The 23528-nt window shown below is 50.1% G+C and overlaps 15 non-coding genes and 1 pseudogene across 15 annotated transcripts; all 16 read left to right on the top strand.

Annotated features, from left to right (window-relative positions):
- Positions 1–14405: 14405 nt before the first annotated feature.
- On the top strand, positions 14406–14569 carry LOC135037928 (U1 spliceosomal RNA). Its single transcript, XR_010232389.1, has one exon. It is a non-coding gene; the product is annotated as a U1 spliceosomal RNA (small nuclear RNA).
- A 152-nt stretch (positions 14570–14721) lies between these two features.
- Positions 14722–14884, top strand: LOC135037859 (U1 spliceosomal RNA). The gene has a single exon (XR_010232323.1). It is a non-coding gene; the product is annotated as a U1 spliceosomal RNA (small nuclear RNA).
- A 674-nt stretch (positions 14885–15558) lies between these two features.
- On the top strand, positions 15559–15723 carry LOC135037743 (U1 spliceosomal RNA). The gene has a single exon (XR_010232231.1). It is a non-coding gene; the product is annotated as a U1 spliceosomal RNA (small nuclear RNA).
- A 152-nt stretch (positions 15724–15875) lies between these two features.
- Positions 15876–16038, top strand: LOC135037774 (U1 spliceosomal RNA). Its single transcript, XR_010232262.1, has one exon. It is a non-coding gene; the product is annotated as a U1 spliceosomal RNA (small nuclear RNA).
- Positions 16039–16710: 672 nt separating this feature from the next.
- LOC135037729 (U1 spliceosomal RNA) lies at positions 16711–16874 on the top strand. Its single transcript, XR_010232218.1, has one exon. It is a non-coding gene; the product is annotated as a U1 spliceosomal RNA (small nuclear RNA).
- A 152-nt stretch (positions 16875–17026) lies between these two features.
- On the top strand, positions 17027–17189 carry LOC135037860 (U1 spliceosomal RNA). The gene has a single exon (XR_010232324.1). It is a non-coding gene; the product is annotated as a U1 spliceosomal RNA (small nuclear RNA).
- Positions 17190–17863: 674 nt separating this feature from the next.
- On the top strand, positions 17864–18027 carry LOC135037713 (U1 spliceosomal RNA). The gene has a single exon (XR_010232202.1). It is a non-coding gene; the product is annotated as a U1 spliceosomal RNA (small nuclear RNA).
- Positions 18028–18179: 152 nt separating this feature from the next.
- On the top strand, positions 18180–18342 carry LOC135037819 (U1 spliceosomal RNA). The gene has a single exon (XR_010232297.1). It is a non-coding gene; the product is annotated as a U1 spliceosomal RNA (small nuclear RNA).
- Positions 18343–19016: 674 nt separating this feature from the next.
- On the top strand, positions 19017–19180 carry LOC135037749 (U1 spliceosomal RNA). The gene has a single exon (XR_010232237.1). It is a non-coding gene; the product is annotated as a U1 spliceosomal RNA (small nuclear RNA).
- A 152-nt stretch (positions 19181–19332) lies between these two features.
- Positions 19333–19495, top strand: LOC135037812 (U1 spliceosomal RNA). The gene has a single exon (XR_010232291.1). It is a non-coding gene; the product is annotated as a U1 spliceosomal RNA (small nuclear RNA).
- A 671-nt stretch (positions 19496–20166) lies between these two features.
- Positions 20167–20330, top strand: LOC135037763 (U1 spliceosomal RNA). The gene has a single exon (XR_010232251.1). It is a non-coding gene; the product is annotated as a U1 spliceosomal RNA (small nuclear RNA).
- Positions 20331–20482: 152 nt separating this feature from the next.
- LOC135037799 (U1 spliceosomal RNA) lies at positions 20483–20629 on the top strand (annotated as a pseudogene).
- A 690-nt stretch (positions 20630–21319) lies between these two features.
- Positions 21320–21483, top strand: LOC135037921 (U1 spliceosomal RNA). Its single transcript, XR_010232382.1, has one exon. It is a non-coding gene; the product is annotated as a U1 spliceosomal RNA (small nuclear RNA).
- Positions 21484–21635: 152 nt separating this feature from the next.
- Positions 21636–21798, top strand: LOC135037851 (U1 spliceosomal RNA). The gene has a single exon (XR_010232318.1). It is a non-coding gene; the product is annotated as a U1 spliceosomal RNA (small nuclear RNA).
- Positions 21799–22472: 674 nt separating this feature from the next.
- Positions 22473–22636, top strand: LOC135037736 (U1 spliceosomal RNA). Its single transcript, XR_010232224.1, has one exon. It is a non-coding gene; the product is annotated as a U1 spliceosomal RNA (small nuclear RNA).
- A 152-nt stretch (positions 22637–22788) lies between these two features.
- On the top strand, positions 22789–22951 carry LOC135037770 (U1 spliceosomal RNA). The gene has a single exon (XR_010232258.1). It is a non-coding gene; the product is annotated as a U1 spliceosomal RNA (small nuclear RNA).
- Positions 22952–23528: the final 577 nt, after the last annotated feature.

Raw genomic sequence — 23528 nt, 5'->3', positions numbered from 1 at the left:
CACCAGGAAACATTAACGCCACTGCATCTTTTCTGTTTTCTCATGTGGAAGTCTGTTTAATGTGAAAACAAGGTGATATCTAATTAGCACACAGGTAAGGAATTAAGAAAATCTTTATTTAAGGGTGAAGATGTTTCTCACAAAATCGTTGCCCCAATGCATCATTGAAATTCAAGCTGGAAAGATGATTTTAATATATCACTTGTACATTTTGTATTGCTCTTCTGGTGACAATGTAGTTTGTTTTTGTCAATTACCATTTTAATAATCGGGTAAAGAAAATTAATTGGATTTTTGAAAGAAAACAATACTGTCAATATACTATTAAAACAAATTAAAATGGTAAAAGTTATTGTACTTTAAGTAAAAATAAAAGAGCAAAAATATCAATCCCAGTTTTGGATTACTTTAATTAACAAAAAAAAATGCATATAGCAGAGGATAGTTTCAATCTGCCTACCTCTGGGTTATGGACCCAGCATGCTTCCATTACAGTACTCTGCTGCACATGTAAGTGCAAGAGATCCTGAAGCACTCACTCATCATGGGAAAGTACCAATGTGTTTCTTCATTGGTTGATGGAAGAAACATCTTACAAAAACTCTCCAGATTATTGACTATTTAAAGTTTTTATAGGAAACGTTCTAGATGAATGCTTATTAGCCTTTGCCAGTATGTACTTTTGCAAAGTGTCGCTGTGGCACAGTCAGTTAGTGTGTACGGCTATTAACCAAAAGGTTGGTGGTTCAATCCCACCCAGGGACGTAATTGACCTTGTTATCAGATTTTGTTGATCTTTAAGTAGACAAGTCAAAATTTCGAAAACCCCTGTTATGGTGTAGGGTACCTGGCCTTCTCTGATGTAATCAGATTTGATTCAGTGATTTTATAAAAACAGCTAGGAAGCACAATTTAGCAGTGGGTTGCAGAGAAAAAGAAATATGCTGGCAGAAAAATCAAATTGAGTGATTAAACAGCTCTTCATTTTCTGGCTTTATTTTTATGCTAACTAATTTGTTCTCTGAAAAGTGTCCACAAAGCCAAGTATCTGATTAACATCTTTGTAGGGATGGTTTTTCACCTATTACTAAATTAAACTTGCTTCATTGGAAAGGCAGCAAGATGCATCCTCATTTCAATGTCTACGGAAATAATACAGGTTGACACCAGGAAACATTAACGCCACTGCATCTTTGCTGTTTTCTCATGTGGAAGTCTGTTTAATGTGAAAACAAGGTGATATCTAATTAGCACACAGGTAAGGAATTAAGAAAATCTTTATTTAAGGGTGAAGATGTTTCTCACAAAATCGTTGCCCCAATGCATCATTGAAATTCAAGCTGGAAAGATGATTTTAATATATCACTTGTACATTTTGTATTGCTCTTCTGGTGACAATGTAGTTTGTTTTTGTCAATTACCATTTTAATAATCGGGTAAATAAAATTAAGTGGATTTTTGAAAGAAAACAATACTGTCAATTATAAGGGCACGGTCGTGCCCTTATTTTAAGGCTGAATTGAACAAACGGAATTCTCCCATAGGGAACTTCTGAGATGGGGGCATGGTGTTTGAGGGGCTACACCTCAAAACTGATAGGACGTACTAAGCTAAAGTTTGGCATGGACGCGTAGAATCGTCACCCGCTGCTGCAGGCCAAATTTCAGGGCAAAATAATAAAAAATGAGGAATTGGGAGTAAGCTAAAGTTCCAACTGTCAGTTTTTTTCTGCCACTCCCTCTGTGGCTTTTTGACAACGTTTTCCCATAGAGTGAATGAAGATTTTTTTGGGAAGGCATAACTCAGGATAGAGGACGAATTAAGACTTGGGGTTTGTTTTACTAGATAGAGTATGCCCCAGTGTAGTGCCTTTTGGGGTTGTGGTTTTTCAGAAAGTTATAGGGTTTTTTTAATTAAGAGAAATATGCCCCATTATAGAGATAGTGCATTTCAATTTGTTGCGCCTGCGCAGTGACCGCCAGCAGGGGGTGTACAGAGAGTAGCTCTGGCAGTTGGGCACGAGGAGACAGAGCGGGAAGGAGTCACGTGGAGCTGCAGGAGGACAGCCAGCGGTTCCCGGCGTGTGAGTTCATTGAGGTCAATGAAGCGGGAGGAGATCGCCGGAGCTGCGTAGCACTGGGTGAGTTCTGTCAGGCAGCCCACCGCTGTGTACCCAGCTTCCACTTCTCCCCCGCGTGTCCGGCCACCCTCCCCTCCCGCCCGCCCGGCCACCCTCCCCTCCCGCCTGCCCGCCTGCCCGCTCGCCCGCCCGCTCGCCCGCTGTGTGCCCGGCCGCCCGCCGGACCTTCCCTGGTGGCTGCCTGCGTCTCCTCCCCGCGTCTGTGGTGCGGCTGGCAGTAGGAGGCGTCTCGGGCAGCTGTGTCCGGCCACTCCTCCCTCCTCCTCCTCCCGCTGTGTCCGGCCCTCCCTCCCTGCAGTATGCAGTATTTATCAAGGTCTCTATGGTCACCAGTCACCCCCCCTTCCCCCTCTCACCCTCCCTGCTGTGTGTCCGTCTCCCCCCCCTGCTGTGTGTCCGTCGCCCCCCCCTTTGCCCTCCCTGCTGTGTGTCCCCCCCTCCATCCTGCAGTGTATCCCCCCCGCGCCCTCCCTGCTGTGTGTCCGGCCACCCTCCCCTCCTCCCGCTGTGTCCGGCCACCCCCCCCCTCTCGCTGTGTCCGTCCACCCCCCCTCCCGCTGTGTCCGTCCACCCCCCCCTCCCGCTGTGACCGGCCACCCCCCCCCACTCCCGCTGTGTCTGGCCACCCCCCCCTCCCGCTGTGTCCAGCCACCCTCCCCTCCTCCCGCTGTGTCCGGCCACCCTCCCCTTCTCCCGCTGTGTCCGGCCACCCCCCTCCCGCTGTGTCCGGCCACCCCCCCCTCCCGCTGTGTCCGTCCACCCCCCCCCTCCCGCTGTGTCCGGCCACCCCCCCCTCCCGCTGTGTCCGGCCACCCCCCCCTCCCGCTGTGTCCGGCCACCCCCCCCTCCTCCCGCTGTGTCCGGCCACCCCCCCTCCTCCCGCTGTGTCCGGCCACCCCCCTCCTCCCGCTGTGTCCGTCCACCCCCCTCCTCCTCTCTGCTGTGTGTCCGTTCTCCCCCCGCCCTCCCTGCTGTGTGTCCGTCCCCCCCGCCCTCCCTGCTGTCCGTCCCCCCCGCCCTCCCTGCAGCGCCTGACACACGCACACGCAGCGCTTGACACACACGCACACACGCAGCACCTGACACACACATACAGACGCAGCACCTGACACTCACACGGACCTGACACACACGCACACACTCACACGCAGCGCCTGACACACACAGACACGCAGCGCCTGACACACACAGACACGCAGCGCCTGACACACACACACTCACGCACCTGACACACACACTCACGCACCTGACACACACACACACACTCACGCACCTGACACACACACACTCACGCACCTGACACACGCACACTCACGCACCTGACACACGCACACGGCACGCAGCACCTGACACACACACACAGCACCTGACACACACACACACACACACACGCAGCACCTGACACACAGACATGCAGCGCCTGACACACACATGCAGACACGCAGCACCTGACACACACACGCAGACACGCAGCACCTGACACACACACACACACGCAGCACCTGACACACACACGCAGACACGCAGCACCTGACACACACACGCAGACACACAGCACCTGACACACACACGCAGACACGCAGCACCTGACACAGACACGCAGCACCTGACACACACACACATACGCAGCACCTGACACACACACACACACAGCACCTGACACACACACACGCAGCACCTGACACAGACATGCAGCGCCTGACACACACACGCAGACATGCAGCACCTGACACACACATGCAGCACCTGACAGACACACACACACACACACACACATGCAGCACCTGACACACCCACACACACAGACATGCAGCACCTGACACACCCACACACACACGCAGCACCTGACACACATACATACATGTGGCATTTAACGCACACACGCACAGCACCTGACACACAATCATATACACTCAGAGCACCTAACACATACATACACTCGCAGCACCTCACACACACTCGTATACACACGCAGCACCTGCCACTCACACATATATACACATGTAGCACCTGCCACTCCCACATACATGAACAGCACCTAACACACACATATATACATGCAGCACCTGACACACACATACACGTGCAGCACCTGATAGTCACACACATACAGATGCGACACAAACACATACACGCTCAACACCTGACACCCACGTGGCAGCTGACGCATACAAATGCAGCACCTGAGATACACACATATACACGTGCAGCACCTGAGACACACACATACACGTACAGCACCTGACACACACACACACATGTATGTACACGCGCGGCTCCAGGCACACACATACGTACGTACACACGCGGAATTTAACACACACACCTGACACGGCACCTGACACACATGTACGAACACGCGTGGCTCCTGACACACACACACACGCGTGGCTCCTGACACACACACACACATGTACGAACACGCGCGGCTCCTGACACACACACGTATATACGTATACGCACGGCACCTGACACCTACACGTATGTACGTATACGCACGGCTCCTGACACCCACACGCATGTACACGCGCGGCTCCTGGCACACACACACACACACGTACGTACACGCGCGGCACCTGACACACGCCTGTACGTACACACATGCACAGCACCTGACATACACACATGTAGGTACGCGCCACCTGACACACACACACGTACACGCACGACACTTGACACACACGTACGTACACGCACGGCACTGACACGTATGTACGCGCACGGCACCTGACACTCACGTACATACTAGTGATGAGTGGGTTCGGTTCGTCGGAATCTGAACCCCCCGAACTTCACCCATTTTACACGGGTCCGAGGCAGGTTCGAACCTTCCCGCCTTGCTCGGCTAGCCCGAGCGCGCACGAACGTCATCATCCCGCTGTCGGATTCTCGCGAGATTCGGATGTCTGCATTCGTGGAAAGGGATCCCATGTGTAAACATGGGACCCCTTTCAGTCCGTCTGGTCTGGGTGTTCGGTTTGTTGTTTTGCCAAGTACGTGGATTTAATCTGGAACCTGGATCAGGTGAGTATAATTATCTTTTATTTTCAGGTACCCGTGGATTCTACTTGGAGAAGAGGACCGACTGCTTCATGTCAACATAGGTAAGTATGTGTGTGTCGGCAGGTGGAAAATAAAGTTATACTTTCACGGTGTCTGTGTCCTGTTTTTATTTGGGTATTTTTTCCCCAGTAGAACTACAGGTACCAGCGGGCCCGTTTTTCTCCTGCATGCTGGTACTTGTGGTTCTCCAAGTACCAGCTTGCGGGGGAGGCTTGCTGGGACTTGTAGTACTACTAGAAAAAACAATATTCTTTAAATTTTCTCAAGGCTATCAGCATCCCATCCGCAGCCCTTGGATGGGGGGGACAGCCTCGGGCTTCACCCCTGGCCCTTAGGTGGCTGGGGGGGGGACCCCTTGATTGAAGGGGTCCCCACTCCCCCAGGGTACCCCGGCCAGGGGTGACTAGTTGGATATTTAATGCCACGGCCGCAGGGCACTGTATAAAAGTGACCCCCGGCTGTGGCATTATCTGTCCAGCTAGTGGAGCCCGATGCTGGTGTAAAAAATACGGGGGACCCCTACTCTTTTTGTCCCCCGTATTTTTTGCACCAGCACCAGGCGCAGAGCCCGGTGCTGGTTTTAAAAATACGGGGGATCCCCTGTCCGTTTTTCCCCCGGATTTTTAGAACCAGGACCGGCTCGAAGAGCCCGAGGCTGGTTATGCTTTGGAGGGGGGACCCACGCAATTTTTTTTCCGGGTTTTTCACATTCCATTTAAAAAATAAATAATATTTTAAAAAATATATAAATAATACTTGTGCCTCCAAAAAAGACAAACCAAGTAACTAATCCCTTCTAATATAAATAGATATGCTATTACCAAAAAAAAAAAACTGCAAAAAAAAAACATGTTTTTACATTTTTTTTATTAGATTCCGCCAGCAAAGTGTGGCGGATTGAAAATGACGAATTTACTGTTTAAAAGCACTGTTGTCGAATTTACAAACTTCAATTGAATATACTTTTGTCGAATTGCCGCATTTGTACCATTGCAGAAAAGTCGAATTTGTCAAATGTCGAATTTTAAAGTCGAATTTTGAAAGCCTGTAAGAATAGGCTCCGTCCCCTTCTACCCCGGTACCTTGCTCTCTCCTGTCTGTGCTCTCTCCCGTCTGTAGGACTAGGCCCCACCCCCTTCTTACCCTCCTGTGACTGCTCTCTCCTGACAAGTGGACCAGGCCTGCCCCCTACACGCTGCTGGTGTCTTCATTGTTACTTGGTCTGGAGCTCCGTTGGGGAGAGAACTCATGTGAGCTCATTAAGAATGAGGAACTGGGATGTTTTAATTTTATTGTGAGTAGTGTAGTGTGGTGATGTAGTATGTTGTATGGGGGGTATAGTGTAATTATGAAGTGCAGCATATGGGAGGGCTGTAGCATAGTGATGTAGTGTGGCATATGGGGGGTGGTAGCGCATAGGCGTGCGTACAGGGGGTGCCTGGTGCGCACAGGCACTCCCTAATGTCCAGCACCGCTGCACGCCACGCTTGCTGTAGCACAGTGATCGCTGAGTGTGTGATCGGTGGAGCCTAGCCTGCAGCTCATTTCCGTACCTCCCACCACCGCTGCACCCGACCCCCCTCTGCCTGCTGCTAATACTATGCTGAGTGCATTCGTCGGCGGCCTCACTGGGGGGACTGGCGTCACCTTGCAATGTGACGTGGTGATGTCCGCCCATGCTCTCCTCCCGCCCACCTGTGCTTTCCTCCTGCTGCGGTCTATCAGTCCTAGTGTGCCGCGGCCGCCACACCACTGGCAGTGTTCCTCTAGGAGGGACTGGGAGCTGCTGGCAGACACATTCTGCTGAGACTTACTTGTCAGTTCGGGTTCCGGACGGCAGGCGGCGGGTGGGAGGGCAGACGGGGAGCAGGTGTCACAAGGAGTGTGTGGGTAACTAATTCACAATACTTCCGCTCAACGTGGCACTGCTGGTCCTTCATCTCCCATGTCTCTTCACCAGGTGGCGGGCGGCCCGGAAATTAAGTGATGTGTTGTGCAGCAGTCAGTGTGAAGTGACTATGAGTAACACTGGTGGTGCTGATGATGCTTCTGCAGAATCTGGAAGCAATTAATTCATAAATATAATGTACTCTATCAGTGTTTCTCTGACGTCCTAGTGGATGCTGGGAACTCCGTAAGGACCATGGGGATTAGCGGCTCCGCAGGAGACTGGGCACAAAAGTAAAGCTTTAGGACTACCTGGTGTGCACTGGCTCCTCCCCCTATGACAATCCTCCAAGCCTCAGTTAGATTTTTGTGCCCGGCCGAGAAGGGTGCACACTAGGGGCTCTCCTGAGCTTCTTAGTGAAAGTTTAGTTTTAGGTTTTTTATTTTCAGTGAGACCTGCTGGCAACAGGCTCACTGCATCGAGGGACTAAGGGGAGAAGAAGCGAACTCACCTGCGTGCAGAGTGGATTGGGCTTCTTAGGCTACTGGACACCATTAGCTCCAGAGGGACCGAACACAGGCCAAGCCTCGGAGCTCGGTCCCAGAGCCGCGCCGCCGGCCCCCTTACAGAGCCAGAAGCAAGAAGAGGTCCGGAAAATCGGCGGCAGAAGACATCCTGTCTTCACCAAGGTAGCGCACAGCACTGCAGCTGTGCGCCATTGCTCCTCAGCACACTTCACACTTCGGTCACTGAGGGTGCAGGGCGCTAGGGGGGGGCGCCCTGAGCAGCAATAGAAACACCTTGGCTGGCGAAAATACATCACATATAGCCCCCAGGGCTATATGGATGAATTTTAACCCCTGCCAGATTCCACAGAAAAACGGGAGAAAAGGCCGCCGAGAAGGGGGCGGAGCCTATCTCCTCAGCACACTGGCGCCATTTTCTCTCACAGCTCCGTTGGAGGGAAGCTCCCTGGCTCTCCCCTGCAGTTACTACACTACAGAAAGGGGTTAAAAAAGAGAGGGGGGCACTAATTAGGCGTAGTATAACAATACAGCAGCTATAAGGGGAAAAACACTTATATAAGGTTATCCCTGTATATATATATATATAGCGCTCTGGTGTGTGCTGGCATACTCTCCCTCTGTCTCCCCAAAGGGCTAGTGGGGTCCTGTCCTCTATCAGAGCATTCCCTGTGTGTGTGCTGTGTGTCGGTACGATTGTGTCGACATGTATGAGGAGGAAAATGGTGTGGAGGCGGAGCAATTGCCTGTAATGGAGTTGTCACCCCCTAGGGAGTCGACACCTGAGTGGCTGAGCTTATGGAAGGAATTACGTGACAGTGTCAGCTCTTTACAAAAGATTGATGACATGAGACAGCCTGCTACTCAGCCTGTGCCTGTCCAGGTGTCTCAAAAGCCATCAGGGGCTCTAAAACGCCCGTTACCGCAGATGGCAGATACAGACGCCGACACGGATACTGATTCCAGTGTCGACGATTAAGAGACGAATGTGACTTCCAGTAGGGCCACACGTTACATGATTGAGGCTATGGAAAATGTTTTTACACATTTCTGATAATACCAGTACCACTAAAAAGGGTATTATGTTGGCTGAGAAAAAACTGCCTGTAGTTTTTCCTGCATCTGAGGAATTAAATGAAGTGTGTGATGATGCGTGGGTTTCCCCCGATAAAAACTGTTAATTCCTAAAAAGTTATTAGCATCATACCCCTTCCCGCCAGAGGATAGGGCACATTGGGAAACACCCCCTAGGGTGAATAAAGCGCTCACACGCTTGTCTAAACAGGTGGCACTACCGTCCCCGGATACAGACGCCCTTAAGGAACCTGCTGACAGAAAGCAGTAAAATATCCTAAAATGTATATACACTCACACGGGTGTGATACTGCGACCAGCAATCGCCTCAGCCTGGATGTGCAGTGCTGGGGTGGCTTGGTCGGATTCCCTGACTGACAATATTGATACCCTAGATAGGGACAGTATATTACTGACTATAGAGCATTTAAAAGATGCTTTCTATATATGCGTGATGCACAGAGGGATATTTGCCGACTGGCATCAAGAGTAAGTGCGCTGTCCATTTCTGCCAGAAGAGGGTTATGGACAAGACAGTGGTCAGGTGATGCTGATTCCAAAAGGCATATGGAAGTATCGCCTTATAAAAGGGAGGAGTTATTTGGGGTAGGTCTAACAGACCTGGTGGCCACGGCAACGGCTGGGAAATCCACATTTTTACCCCAGGTAGCCTCTCAACATAAGAAGACGCCGTATTATCAGGCGCAGTCCTTTGGGCCCCATAAGGGCAAGCGGGCAAAAGGCTCCTCATTTCTGCCCCGTGGCAGAGGGAGAGGAAAAAGGCTGCAGCAAACAGCCAGTTCCCAGGAACAGAAACGGTGGGGGCCCGTCTCATAAATTTCAGCGTGCAGTGGGCTCACTCACAGGTGGACCCCTGGATCCTTCAGGTGGTATCTCAGGGGTACAAATTGGAATTCGAGACGTCTCCCCTTCGCCGTTTTCCTAAAGTCTGCTTTACCGACGTCTCCCTCCGACAGGGAGGCGGTATGGGAAGCCATTCACAAGCTGTATTCCCAGCAGGTGATAATCAAGGTACCCCTCCTACAACAGGGAAAGGGGTATTATTCCACGCTGTTTGTGGTACCTAAGCCGGACGGCTCGGTGAGACCTAATTTAAATCTGAAATCCTTGAACACTTACATACAAAGGTTCAAATTCAAGATGGAGTCACTCAGAGCGGTGATGGCAAACCGGGAAGAAGGGGATTATATGGTGTCTCTGGACATCAAGGATGCTTATCTCCATGTCCCAAATTACCCTTCTCACCAAGGGTACCTCAGGTTTGTGGTACAGAACTGTCACTATCAGTTTCAGACGCTGCCGTTTGGTTTGTCCACGGCACCCCGGGTCTTTACCAAAGTAATGGCCGAAATGATGATACTCCTTCGAAGGAAGGGAGTTTTAATTATCCCTTACTTGGACGATCTCCGGATAAGGGCAAGATCCAGGGAACAGTTGGTAGTCGGGGTAGCACTATCTCAGGTAGTGTTGCGGCAGCACGGTTGGATTCTTAATATTCCAAAATCGCAGCTGATTCCGACGACACGTCTTCTATTCCTAAGGATGATCCTGGACACAGTCCAGAAAATAAGAATTTACTTACCGATAATTCTATTTCTCATAGTCCGTAGTGGATGCTGGGGACTCCAAAAGGACCATGGGGAATAGCGGCTCCGCAGGAGACTGGGCACAAAGTAAAAGCTTTAGGACTAGCTGGTGTGCACTGGCTCCTCCCCCTATGACCCTCCTCCAAGCCTCAGTTAGGATACTGTGCCCGGACGAGCGTACACAATAAGGAAGGATTTTGAATCCCGGGTAAGACTCATACCAGCCACACCAATCACACCGTACAACTTGTGATCTGAACCCAGTTAACAGCATGATAACAGAAGGAGCCTCTGAAAAGATGGCTCACAACAACAATAACCCGATTTTTGTAACAATAACTATGTACAAGTAATGCAGACAATCCGCACTTGGGATGGGCGCCCAGCATCCACTACGGACTATGAGAAATAGAATTATCGGTAAGTAAATTCTTATTTTCTCTAACGTCCTAGTGGATGCTGGGGACTCCGAAAGGACCATGGGGATTATACCAAAGCTCCCAACCGGGCGGGAGAGTGCGGATGACTCTGCAGCACCGAATGAGAGAACTCCAGGTCCTCCTCAGCCAGGGTATCAAATTTGTAGAATTTAGCAAACATGTTTTCCCCTGACCAAGTAGCTGCTCGGCAAAGTTGTAAAGCGGAGACCCCTCGGGCAGCCGCCCAAGATGAGCCCACTTTCCGTGTGGAATGGGCTTTTACAGATTTTGGCTGTGGCAGGCCTGCCACAGAATGTGCAAGCTGAATTGTACTACAAATCCAACGAGCAATCGTCTGCTTAGAAGCAGGAGCACCCAGCTTGCTGGGTGCATACAGGATAAACAGCGAATCAGATTTTCTGACTCCAGCCGTCCTGGAAACATATATTTTCAGGGCCCTGACTACGTCCAGCAACTTGGAATCCTCCAAGTCCCTAGTAGCCGCAGGCACCACATATGAAAAATTAGGTAAGGGCTTTTATAGGATAAAGCCGCCAATTCTGAGACACGATCTACAGAGAGCCAACGTAAAAAATAACAATGTTTATTAATAAAACATATAAAAAGATTAATTGTCAAATAACCGGTGAAAAATATATATATAAATATATATAAGAACATTCTACCTTTGAGAAAGTCACGTGAACGTGACGAAACGCGTCAGGACCCGCCCCTATCCACACTCAGCTCAGGTGAAATCTTCCAGGTGTTCCTTGGTCCCCGCTGCACCCTCCGTCTACAGCATCCGACATCAGCGGCTTCAGCGCACACGCCGCCACGACCGGGTTGTGAGAGAGACGGTCCATTCCTTTCCGCTGCACAGCGTATATGGGCATTGCAGGACATTGAAGCCGAGGACGCTCGGCTCTTACCAGCCCATTTTGGAAAGGTATTGAATATCAATTTCAACTGAGGGACTTTTTTATTCATTAGGATCCTACCAACACACCTGGTATTTATCAACTATCTAACAAGTGAATCACGGAACTTTTCACCCCAATAAGCTGAGTCATTACAATATACCACTAGTTCACGTCTAGTGACTGTTCTTATATATATTTGTATATATTTTTCACCGGTTATTTGACAATTAATCTTTTTATATGTTTTATTAATAAACATTGTTATTTTTTACGTTGGCTCTCTGTACATCATGTTTCGTTCCTGATATTCAGCGCAGCCGTTTGTTCTTTTTCTATGCTATCACCACAATACTACACATAGTATTCCGGCAAGCGCAGACTATCAGGAACATAAAATTGTGATTATTTAATTCTATGAAACACGTATTGGTTTTCACTTTTTATTTTGATGATTAGGCGCTCGTTTGTTGCAGTTTTTTGTTTTGGTCAATTCTGAGACACGCCTGGCTGAAGCCAGGGCTAACAGCATTACCACTTTCCATGTGAGATATTTTAAGTCCACAGTGGTGAGTGGTTCAAACCAATGTGATTTTAGGAATCCCAAAACTACATTGAGATCCCAAGGTGCCACTGGAGGCACAAAAGGAGGCTGTATATGCAGTACTCCCTTGACAAACGTCTGAACTTCAGGAACAGAAGCCAGTTCTTTTTGGAAGAATATTGACAGGGCCAAAATTTGAACCTTAATGGACCCTAATTTGAGGCCCATAGACAGTCCTGTTTGCAGGAAATGCAGGAAACGACCCAGTTGAAATTCCTCTGTAGGGGCCTTCCTGGCCTCGCACCACGCAACATATTTACGCCAAATACGGTGATAATGTTGTATGGTTACATCCTTCCTGGCTTTGATCAGGGTAGGGATGACTTCATCCGGAATGCCTTTTTCCTTCAGGATCCGGCGTTGAACCGCCATGCCGTCAAACGCAGCCGCGGTAAGTCTTGGAACAGACATGGTCCCTGCTGGAGCAGGTCCTTTCTTAGAGGTAGAGGCCACGGGTCTTCCGTGAGCATCTCTTGAATTTCCGGGTACCAAGTCCTTCTTGGCCAATCCGGAGCCACGAGTATAGTCTTTACTCCTCTCCTTCTTATGATTCTCAGTACTTTTGGTATGAGAGGAAGAGGAGGGAACACATACACTGACTGGTACACCCACGGTGTTACCAGAGAGTCCACAGCTATTGCCTGAGGGTCCCTTGACCTGGCGCAATATCTGTCCAGTTTTTTGTTGAGGCGGGACGCCATCATGTCCACCCTTTGGTTTTTCCCAACGGTTCACAATCATGTGGAAGACTTCTGGGTGAAGTCCCCACTCCCCCGGGTGAAGATCGTGTCTGCTGAGGAAGTCTGCTTCCCAGTTGTCCACTCCCGGAATGAACACTGCTGACAGTGCTATCACATGATTCTCCGCCCAGCGAAGAATCCTTGCCACTTCCATCATTGCCCTCCTGCTTCTTGTGCCGCCCTGTCTGTTTACGTGGGCGACTGCCGTGATGTTGTCCGACTGGATCAACACCGGCTGACCCTGAAGCAGAGGTCTTGCCTGACTTAGGGCATTGTAAATGGCCCTTAGTTCCAGGATATTTATGTGAAGTGACGTTTTCATGCTTGACCACAAGCCCTGGAAATTTCTTTCCTGTGTGACTGCTCCCCAGCCTCTCAGGCTGGCATCCGTGGTCACCAGGACCCAATCCTGAATGCCGAATCTGCGGCCCTCTAGGAGATGAGCACTCTGTAACCACCACAGGAGAGACACCCTTGTCCTTGGAGACAGGGTTATCCGCTGATGCATTTGAAGATGCGATCCGGACCATTTGTCCAGCAGATCCCACTGAAAAGTTCTTGCGTGGAATCTGCCGAATGGAATCGCTTCGTAAGAAGCCACCATCTTTCCCAGGACCCTTGTGCATTGATGTACTGACACTTGGCCTGGTCTTAGGAGGTTCCTGACTAGGTCGGATAACTCCTTGGCTTTCTCCTCCGGGAGAAACACCTTTTTCTGTACTGTGTCCAGAATCATCCCTAGGAACAGCAGACGTGTCGTCGGAATCAGCTGCGATTTTGGAATATTTAGAATCCATCCGTGCTGTCGTAGTACTACTTGAGATAGTGCTACTCCGACCTCTAACTGTTCTCTGGACCTTGCCTGCTTACTTTGTGCCTTCCAATGCACAATGCAAACTACAGGTAGTGCTGCAGGGCCCACACCCTTTTACTTGCCGTACAGAGCAGCTCTGGAGCTGTTACAGTGCCCAGCTGCTGCAAGAAATCAGCTTGAATGCTTCAGGGGCTGGGGCATAGCCAACATGAGCCCCACACCGAAGGAGGGTGGAGGTGTTTAATGCGAACTAGGGGTCATCCAAGCGCCGCAAAAGGCCGCCATGCCCTGCACGCCCCTTTTCTCTTTTCATATGCAGACGAGGGTTGAAGCCAACTTTGACCCACTGCTTGGATGACATCACCGTATGCAAATCCATCTGCTGCAGGCCTTCCCCCAGGAATGCTTGCACTAGTTGTTGCATTTGGTTTGTTGTTTGGGGGTGCTTCAGTATTAGGCAGCCTTCTGCCCTCCCATGTTTATCTGGAAATATGTGTTCTCCCTGCAGTTGTTGTCCCCAGATGAGAGTTCCCTTGTGCTGCCTCAGTTGAATCTCCTTTACTTGACAGAGATGTGCCTGAGCAGCGGCCCTCCCCAGCCCTATCCCAAATCATACTTATTTTGCATAGGCGATACCATGGTCATGAAGATTGTTCTCCCAGGGTGAGGTTCATTCATTGCATTCTGGGTATGCTGACCCCTGTGATTTCCCCAAATGTGGGAAACTCGACTGCATTATTTGTGGTAGTGGGGGACTGTGTTTGTGCTTTCCTCTGGACAGCTCTGGTAAAAGTCAGATTTATTTGTCTCAGATCTTCCTCTAGCCTTGTTCTTCTTTCGAGAGTTCCCTTGTGCTGCCTCAGTTGGATCTCCTTCACTTGACAGGGGGGTGCCAGAGCAGCGACCCTCCCCAGCTCTAGCCCAACTCCTACTTACCTGCCAGGTGAGATACTTTGATCATGAAGGTGCTTCTCCCAGGGCAAGGCTCACCCATTGCACTCTGGGTGTGGTGCCCCTGCGATTTCCCCAAATGTGGGAAGCTTGACTGCATAATTTGTGTTTCCCCTGGTCGGCTCTCGTATAATTCAGATCTCTTTGTCTCAGGTCTCTCTCCAGCCTAGTTTGCTGTCTGTTTCCACTTCTTTTTTCATGAGCCCCTCCCTTTTATACCCTTGTGCACTATCCTGACTTCTCCTCCTGTCTGCTTACTTTGTGCCTTCCAATGCACAATGCAAACTACAGGTAGTGCTGCAGGGCCCACACCCTTTTACTTGCCGTACAGAGCAGCTCTGGAGCTGTTACAGTGCCCAGCTGCTGCAAGAAATCAGCTTGAATGCTTCAGGGGCTGGGGCATAGCCAACATGAGCCCCACACCGAAGGAGGGTGGAGGTGTTTAATGCGAACTAGGGGTCATCCAAGCGCCGCAAAAGGCCGCCATGCTCTGCACGCCCCTTTTCTCTTTTCATATGCAGACGAGGGTTGAAGCCAACTTTGACCCACTGCTTGGATGACATCACCGTATGCAAATCCATCTGCTGCAGGCCTTCCCCCAGGAATGCTTGCACTAGTTGTTGCATTTGGTTTGTTGTGTGGGGGTGCTTCAGTATTAGGCAGCCTTCTGCCCTCCCATGTTCATCTGAAAATATGTGTTCTCCCTGCAGTTGTTGTCCCCAGATGAGAGTTCCCTTGTGCTGCCTCAGTTGAATCTCCTTTACTTGACAGAGATGTGCCTGAGCAGCGGCCCTCCCCAGCCCTATCCCAAATCATACTTATTTTGCATAGGAGATACCATGGTCATGAAGATTGTTCTCCCAGGGTGAGGTTCATTCATTGCATTCTGGGTATGCTGACCCCTGTGATTTCCCCAAATGTGGGAAACTCGACTGCTTTATTTGTTGGTAGTGGGGGACTGTGTTTGTGTTTTCCTCTGGTCAGCTCTGGTAAAAGTCAGATTTCTTTGTTTCAGATCTTCCTCTAGCCTTGTTCTTCTTTTGAGAGTTTCCTTGTGCTGCCTCAGTTGGATCTCCTTCACTTGACATTGGGGTGCCCGAGCAGCGACCCTCCCCAGCTCTAGCCCAACTCCTACTTACCTGCCAGGTGAGATACTATGATCATGAAGGTGCTTCTCCCAGGGCAAGGCTCACCCATTGCACTCTGGGTGTGCTGCCCCTGCGATTTCCCCAAATGTGGGAAACTTGACTGCATAATTTGTGTTTCCCCTGGTCAGGTCTCGTATAATTCAGATCTCTTTGTCTCAGGTCTCTCTCCAGCCTAGTTTGCTGTCTGTTTCAACTTCTCTTTTCTTGAGCCGCTCCCTTTTATACCCTTGTGCACTATCCTGACTTCTCCTCCTGTCTGCTTACTTTGTGCCTTCCAATGCACAATGCAAACTACAGGTAGTGCTGCAGGGCCCACACCCTTTTACTTGCCTTACAGAACAGCTCTGGAGCTGTTACAGTGCCAAGCTGCTGCAAGAAATCAGCTTGAATGCTTCAGGGGATGGGGCATGGCCAACATGAGCCCCACACCGAAGGAGGGTGGGGGTGTTTAATGCGAACTAAGGGTCATCCAAGCGCCGCAAAAGGCCGCCATGCCCTGCATACCCCTTTTCTCTTTTCATATGCAGATGAGGGTTCCAGCAAACTTTGGCCCACTGCTTGGATGACATCACCGTATGCAATTCCGTCTTCTGCAGAACTTCCCCCAGGAATGCTTGTACTAGTTGTTGCATTTGGTTTGTTGTTTGGGGGTGCTTCAGTATTAGGCAGCCTTCTGCCCTCCCATGTTCATCTGAAAATGTGTTCTCCCTGCAGTTGTTGTCCCCAGATGAGAGTTCCCTTGTGCTGCCTCAGTTGAATCTCCTTTACTTGACAGAGATGTGCATGAGCAGCGGCCCTCCCCAGCCCTTTCCCAAATCATACTTATTTTGCATAGGAGATACCATGGTCATGAAGATTGTTCTCCCAGGGTGATATTCATTCATTGCATTTTGGGTATGCTGACCCCTGTGATTTCCCCAAATGTGGGAAACTCGACTGCATTATTTGTGGTAGTGGGGGACTGTGTTTGTGCTTTCCTCTGGTCAGCTCTGGTAAAAGTCAGATTTCTTTGTCTCAGATTTTCCTCTAGCCTTGTTCTTCTTTCGAGAGTTCCCTTGTGCTGCCTCAGTTGGATCTCCTTCACTTTACAAAGGGGTACCCGAGCAGCGACCCTCCCCAACTCTCGCCCAACTCCTACTTACCTGCTAGGTGAGATACTATGATCATGAAGGTGCTTCTCCCAGGGCAAGGCTCACCCATTGCACTCTGGGTGTGCTGCTCCTGCCATTTCCCGAAATGTGGGAAACTTGACTGCATAATTTGTGTTTCCCCTGGTCGGCTCTCGTATAATTCAGATCTCTTTGTCTCAGGTCTCTCTCCAGCCTAGTTTGCTGTCTGTTTCCACTTCTCTTTTCTTGAGCCGCTCCCTTCTATGCCCTTGCGCACTATCCTGACTTCTCCTCCTTTCTGCTTACTTTGTGCCTTCCAACGCACAATGCGAACTACAGGTAGTGCTGCAGGGCCCACACCCTTTTACTTGCCTTACAGAGCAGCTCTGGAGCTGTTACAGTGCCCAGCTGCTGCAAGAAATCAGCTTGAATGCTTCAGGGGATGGGGCATGGCCAACATGAGCCCCACACCAAAGGAGGGGGGAGGTGTTTAATGCGAACTAGGGGTCATCCAAGCACTGCAAAAGGCCGCCATGCCCTGCATGCCCCTTTTCTCTTTTCATATGCAGATGAGGGTTCCAGTCAACTTTGGCCCACTGCTTGGATAACATCACCGTATGCAAATCCGTCTGCTGCAGACCTTCCCCCAGGAATGCTTGCATTAGTTGTTGCATTTGGTTTGTTGTTTGGGGGTGCTTCAGTATTAGGCAGCCTTCTGCCCTCCCATGTTCATCTGAAAATATGTGTTCTCCCTGCAGTTGTTGTCCCCAGATGAGAGTTCCCTTGTGCTGCCTCAGTTGAATCTCATTTACTTGACAGAGATGTGCCTGAGCAGCGGCCCTCCCCAGCCCTATCCCAAATCATACTTATTTTGCATAGGAGATACCATGGTCATGAAGATTGTTCTCCCAGGGTGAGGTTCATTCATTGCATTCTGGGTATGCTGACCCCTGTGATTTCCCCAAATTTGGGAATCTCGACTGCATTATTTGTGGTAGTGGGGGACTGTGTTTGTGCTTTCCTCTGGTGAGCTCTGGTAAAAGTCAGATTTCTTTGTCTCAGATCTTCCTCTAGCCTTGTTCTTCTTTCGAGAGTTTCCTTGTGCTGCCTCAGTTGGATCTCCTTCACTTGACAGGGGGGTGCCCGAGCAGCGACCCTCCCAAGCTCTAGCCCAACTCCTACTTACCTGCCAGGTGAGATACTATAATCAGGAAGGTGCTTCTCCCAGGGCAAGGCTCACCCATTGCACTCTGGGTGTGCTGCTCCTACGATTTCCCCAAATGTGGGACACTTGACTGCATAATTTGTGTTTCCTCTGGTCGGCTCTCGTATAATTCAGATCTCTTTGTCTCAGGTCTCTCTCCAGCCTAGTTTGCTGTCTGTTTCCACTTCTTTTTTCTTGAGCCCCTCCCTTCTATACCCTTGTGCACTATCCTGACTTCTCCTCCCGTCTGCTTACTTTGTGCCTTCCAATGCACAATGCAAACTACAGGTAGTGCTGCAGGGCCCACACCCTTTTACTTGCCTTACAGAGCAGCTCTGGAGCTGTTACAGTGCCCAGCTGCTGCAAGAAATCAGCTTGAATGCTTCATGGGATGGGGCATGGCCAACATGAGCCCCACACCAAAGGAGGGTGGGGGTGTTTAATGCGATCTAGGGGTCATCCAAGCAGCGCAAAAGGCCGCCATGCCCTGCACGCCCCTTTTCTCTTTTCATATGCAGATGAGGTTTGAAGCCAACTTTGACCCACTGCTTGGATAACATCACCATATGCAAATCCATCTGCTGCAGGCCTTCCCCCAGGAATGCTTGCACTAGTTGTTGCATTTGGTTTGTTGTTTGGGGGTGCTTCAGTATTAGGCAGCCTTCTGCCCTCCCATGTTCATCTGAAAATATGTGTTCTCCCTGCAGTTGTTGTCCCCAGATGAGAGTTCCCTTGTGCTGCCTCAGTTGAATTTCCTTTACTTGACAGAGTTGTGCCTGAGCAGCGGCCCTCCCCAGCCCTATCCCAAATCATACTTATTTTGCATAGGAGACACCATGGTCATGAAGATTGTTCACCCAGGGTGAGGTTCATTCATTGCATTCTGGGTATGCTGACCCCTGTGATTTCCCCAAATGTGGGAAACTCGCCTGCATTATTTGTGGTAGTGGGGGACTGTGTTTGTGTTTTCCGCTGGTCAGCTCTGGTAAAAGTCAGATTTCTTTGTCTCAGATCTTCCTCTAGCCTTGTTCTTCTTTCGAGAGTTCCATTGTGCTGCCTCAGTTGGATCTCCTCCACTTGACAGGGGGGTGCCCGAGCAGCGACCCTCCCCAGCTCTAGCCCAACTCCTACTTACCTGCCAGGTGAGATACTATGATCTTGAAGGTGCTTCTCCCAGGGCAAGGCTCACCCATTGCACTCTGGGTGTGCTGCTCCTGCGATTTCCCCAAATGTGGGAAACTTGACTGCATAATTTGTGTTTCCCCTGGTCGGCTCTCGTATAATTCAGATCTCTTTGTCTCAGGTCTCTCTCCAGCCTAGTTTGCTGTCTGTTTCAACTTCTCTTTTCTTGAGCCGCTCCCTTCTATGCCCTTGCGCACTATCCTGACTTCTCCCGTCTGCTTACTTTGTGCCTTCCAATGCACAATGCAAACTACAGGTAGTGCTGCAGGGCCCACACCCTTTTACTTGCCGTTCAGAGCAGCTCTGGAGCTGTTACAGTGCCCAGCTGCTGCAATAAATCAACTTGAATGCTTCAGGGGATGGGGCATGGCCAACATGAGCCCCACACCAAAGGAGGGTGGGGGTGTTTAATGCGAACTAGGTGTCATCCAAGCACCGCAAAAGGCCGCCATGCCCTGCACGCCCCTTTTCTCTTTTCATATGCAGATGAGGGTTGAAGCCAACTTTGACCCACTGCTTGGATGACATCACCGTATGCAAATCCGTCTTCTGCAGAACTTCCCCCAGGAATGCTTGCACTAGTTGTTGCATTTGGTTTGTTGTTTGGGGGTGCTTCAGTATTAGGCAGCCTTCTGCCCTCCCATGTTCATCTGAAAATATGTGTTCTCCCTGCAGTTGTTGTCCCCAGATGAGAGTTCCCTTGTGCTGCCTCAGTTGAATCTCCTTTACTTGACAGAGATGTGCATGAGCAGCGGCCCTCCCCAGCCCTATCCCAAATCATACTTATTTTGCATAGGAGATACCATGGTCATGAAGATTACTCTCCCAGGGTGAGGTTCATTCATTGCATTCTGGGTATGCTGACCCCTGTGATTTCCCCAAATGTGGGAAACGCGACTGCTTTATTGTTGGTAGTGGGGGACTGTGTTTGTGTTTTCCTCTGGTCAGCTCTGGTAAAAGTCAGATTACTTTGTTTCAGATCTTCCTCTAGCCTTGTTCTTCTTTCGAGAGTTTCCTTGTGCTGCCTCAGTTGGATCTCCTTCACTTGACAGGGGGGTGCCCGAGCAGCGACCCTCCCCAGCTCTAGCCCAACTCCTACTTACCTGCCAGGTGAGATACTATGATCATGAAGGTGCTTCTCCCAGGGCAAGGCTCACCCATTGCACTCTGGGTGTGCTGCCCCTGCGATTTCCCCAAATGTGGGAAACTTGACTGCAAAATTTGTGTTTCCCCTGGTCAGGTCTCGTATAATTCATATCTCTTTGTCTCAGGTCTCTCTCCAGCCTAGTTTGCTGTCTGTTTCAACTTCTCTTTTCTTGAGCCGCTCCCTTTTATACCCTTGTGCACTATCCTGACTTCTCCTCCTGTCTGCTTACTTTGTGCCTTCCAATGCACAATGCAAACTACAGGTAGTGCTGCAGGGCCAACACCCTTTTACTTGCCTTACAGAACAGCTCTGGAGCTGTTACAGTGCCAAGCTGCTGCAAGAAATCAGCTTGAATGCTTCAGGGGATGGGGCATGGCCAACATGAGCCCCACACCGAAGGAGGGTGGGGGTGTTTAATGCGAACTAAGGGTCATGCAAGCGCCGCAAAAGGCCGCCATGCCCTGCATACCCCTTTTCTCTTTTCATATGCAGATGAGGGTTCCAGCCAACTTTGGCCCACTGCTTGGATGACATCAACGTATGCAATTCCGTCTTCTGCAGAACTTCCCCCAGGAATGCTTGTACTAGTTGTTGCATTTGGTTTGTTGTTTGGGGGTGCTTCAGTATTAGGCAGCCTTCTGCCCTCCCATGTTCATCTGAAAATATGTGTTCTCCCTGCAGTTGTTGTCCCCAGATGAGAGTTTCCTTGTGCTGCCTCAGTTGAATCTCCTTTACTTGACAGAGATGTGCATGAGCAGCGGCCCTCCCCAGCCCTATCCCAAATCATACTTATTTTGCATAGGAGATACCATGGTCATGAAGATTGTTCTCCCAGGGTGAGGCTCATTCATTGCATTTTGGGTATGCTGACCCCTGTGATTTCCCCAAATGTGTGAAACTCGACTGCATTATTTGTGGTAGTGGGGGACTGTGTTTGTGCTTTCCTCTGGTCAGCTCTGGTAAAAGTCAGATTTCTTTGTCTCAGATTTTCCTCTAGCCTTGTTCTTCTTTCGAGAGTTCCCTTGTGCTGCCTCAGTTGGATCTCCTTCACTTTACAGGGGGGTACCCAAACAGCGACCCTCCCCAACTCTCGCCCAACTCCTACTTACCTGCTAGGTGAGATACTATGATCATGAAGGTGCTTCTCCCAGGGCAAGGTTCACCCATTGCACTCTGGGTGTGCTGCTCCTGCGATTTCCCGAAATGTGGGAAACTTGACTGCATAATTTGTGTTTCCCCTGGTCGGCTATCGTATAATTCAGATCTCTTTGTCTCAGGTCTCTCTCCAGCCTAGTTTGCTGTCTGTTTCCACTTCTCTTTTCTTGAGCCGCTCCCTTCTATGCCCTTGCGCACTATCCTGACTTCTCCTCCTTTCTGCTTACTTTGTGCCTTCCAACGCACAATGCGAACTACAGGTAGTGCTGCAGGGCCCACACCCTTTTACTTGCCTTACAGAGCAGCTCTGGAGCTGTTACAGTGCCCAGCTGCAGCAAGAAATCAGCTTGAATGCTTCAGGGGCTCGGGCATAGCCAACATGAGCCCCACACCGAAGGAGGGTGGAGGTGTTTAATGCAAACTAGGGGTCAGCCAAGTGCCGCAAAAGGCCACCATGCCCTGCACGCCCCTTTTCTCTTTTCATATGCAGACGAGGGTTGAAGCCAACTTTGACCCACTGCTTGGATGACATCACCATATGCAAATCTATCTGCTGCAGGCCTTCCTCCTGGAATGCTTGCACTAGTTGTTGCATTTGGTTTGTTGTTTGGGGGTGCTTCAGTATTAGGCAGCCTTCTGCCCTCCCATGTTCATCTGAAAATATGTGTTCTCCCTGCAGTTGTTGTCCCCAGATGAGAGTTCCCTTGTGCTGCCTCAGTTGAATCTCCTTTACTTGACAGAGATGTGCCTGAGCAGCGGCCCTCCCCAGCCATATCCCAAATCATACTTATTTTGCATAGGAGATACCATTGTTATGAAGATTGTTCTCCCAGGGTGCGGTTCATTCATTGCACTCTGGGTATGCTGACCCCTGTGATTTCCCCAAATGTGGGAAACTCGACTGCATTATTTGTGGTAGTGGTGGACTGTGTTTGTGCTTTCCTCTGGTCAGCTCTGGTAAAAGTCAGATTTCTTTGTCTCAGATCTTCCTCTAGCCTTGTTCTTCTTTCGAGAGTTCCTTTATGCTGCCTCAGTTGGATCTCCTTCACTTGACAGGGGGGTGCCCGAGCAGCGACCCTCCCCAGCTCTAGCCCAACTCCTACTTACCTGCCAGGTGAGATACTATGATCATGAAGGTGCTTCTCCCAGGGCAAGGCTCACCCATTGCACTCTGGGTGTGCTGCCCCTGCGATTTCCCCAAATGTGGGAAACTTGACTGCATAATTTGTGTTTCCCCTGGTCGGCTCTCGTATAATTCAGATCTCTTTGTCTCAGGTCTCTCTCCAGCCTAGTTTGCTGTCTGTTTCCACTTCTCTTTTCTTGAGCCGCTCCCTTCTATGCCCTTGCGCACTATCCTGACTTCTCCCGTCTGCTTACTTTGTGCCTTCCAACGCACAATGCGAACTACAGGTAGTGCTGCAGGGCCCACACCCTTTTACTTGCCTTACAGAGCAGCTCTGGAGCTGTTACAGTGCCCAGCTGCTGCAAGAAATCAGCTTGAATGCTTCAGGGGCTGGGGCATAGCCAACATGAGCCCCACACCGAAGGAGGGTGGAGGTGTTTAATGCGAACTAGGGGTCATCCAAGCGCCGCAAAAGGCCGCCATGCCCTGCATAACCCTTTTCTCTTTTCATATGCAGATGAGGGTTCCAGCCAACTTTGGCCCACTGCTTGGATGACATCACCGTATGCAAATCCGTCTTCTGCAGACCTTCACCCAGGAATGCTTTTACTAGTTGTTGCATTTGGTTTGTTGTTTGGGGGTGCTTCAGTATTAGGCAGCCTTCTGTCCTCCCATGTTCATCTGAAAATATGTGTTCTCCCTGCAGTTGTTGTCCC

The sequence above is a fragment of the Pseudophryne corroboree genome, unplaced genomic scaffold (assembly GCF_028390025.1).
Source record: "Pseudophryne corroboree isolate aPseCor3 unplaced genomic scaffold, aPseCor3.hap2 scaffold_685, whole genome shotgun sequence".
NCBI classification, from domain to species: Eukaryota; Metazoa; Chordata; class Amphibia; order Anura; family Myobatrachidae; genus Pseudophryne; species Pseudophryne corroboree.
The sequence above is the reverse complement of the archived record's forward strand: the minus strand, read 5'-3'. Positions and strand labels throughout refer to the sequence as shown.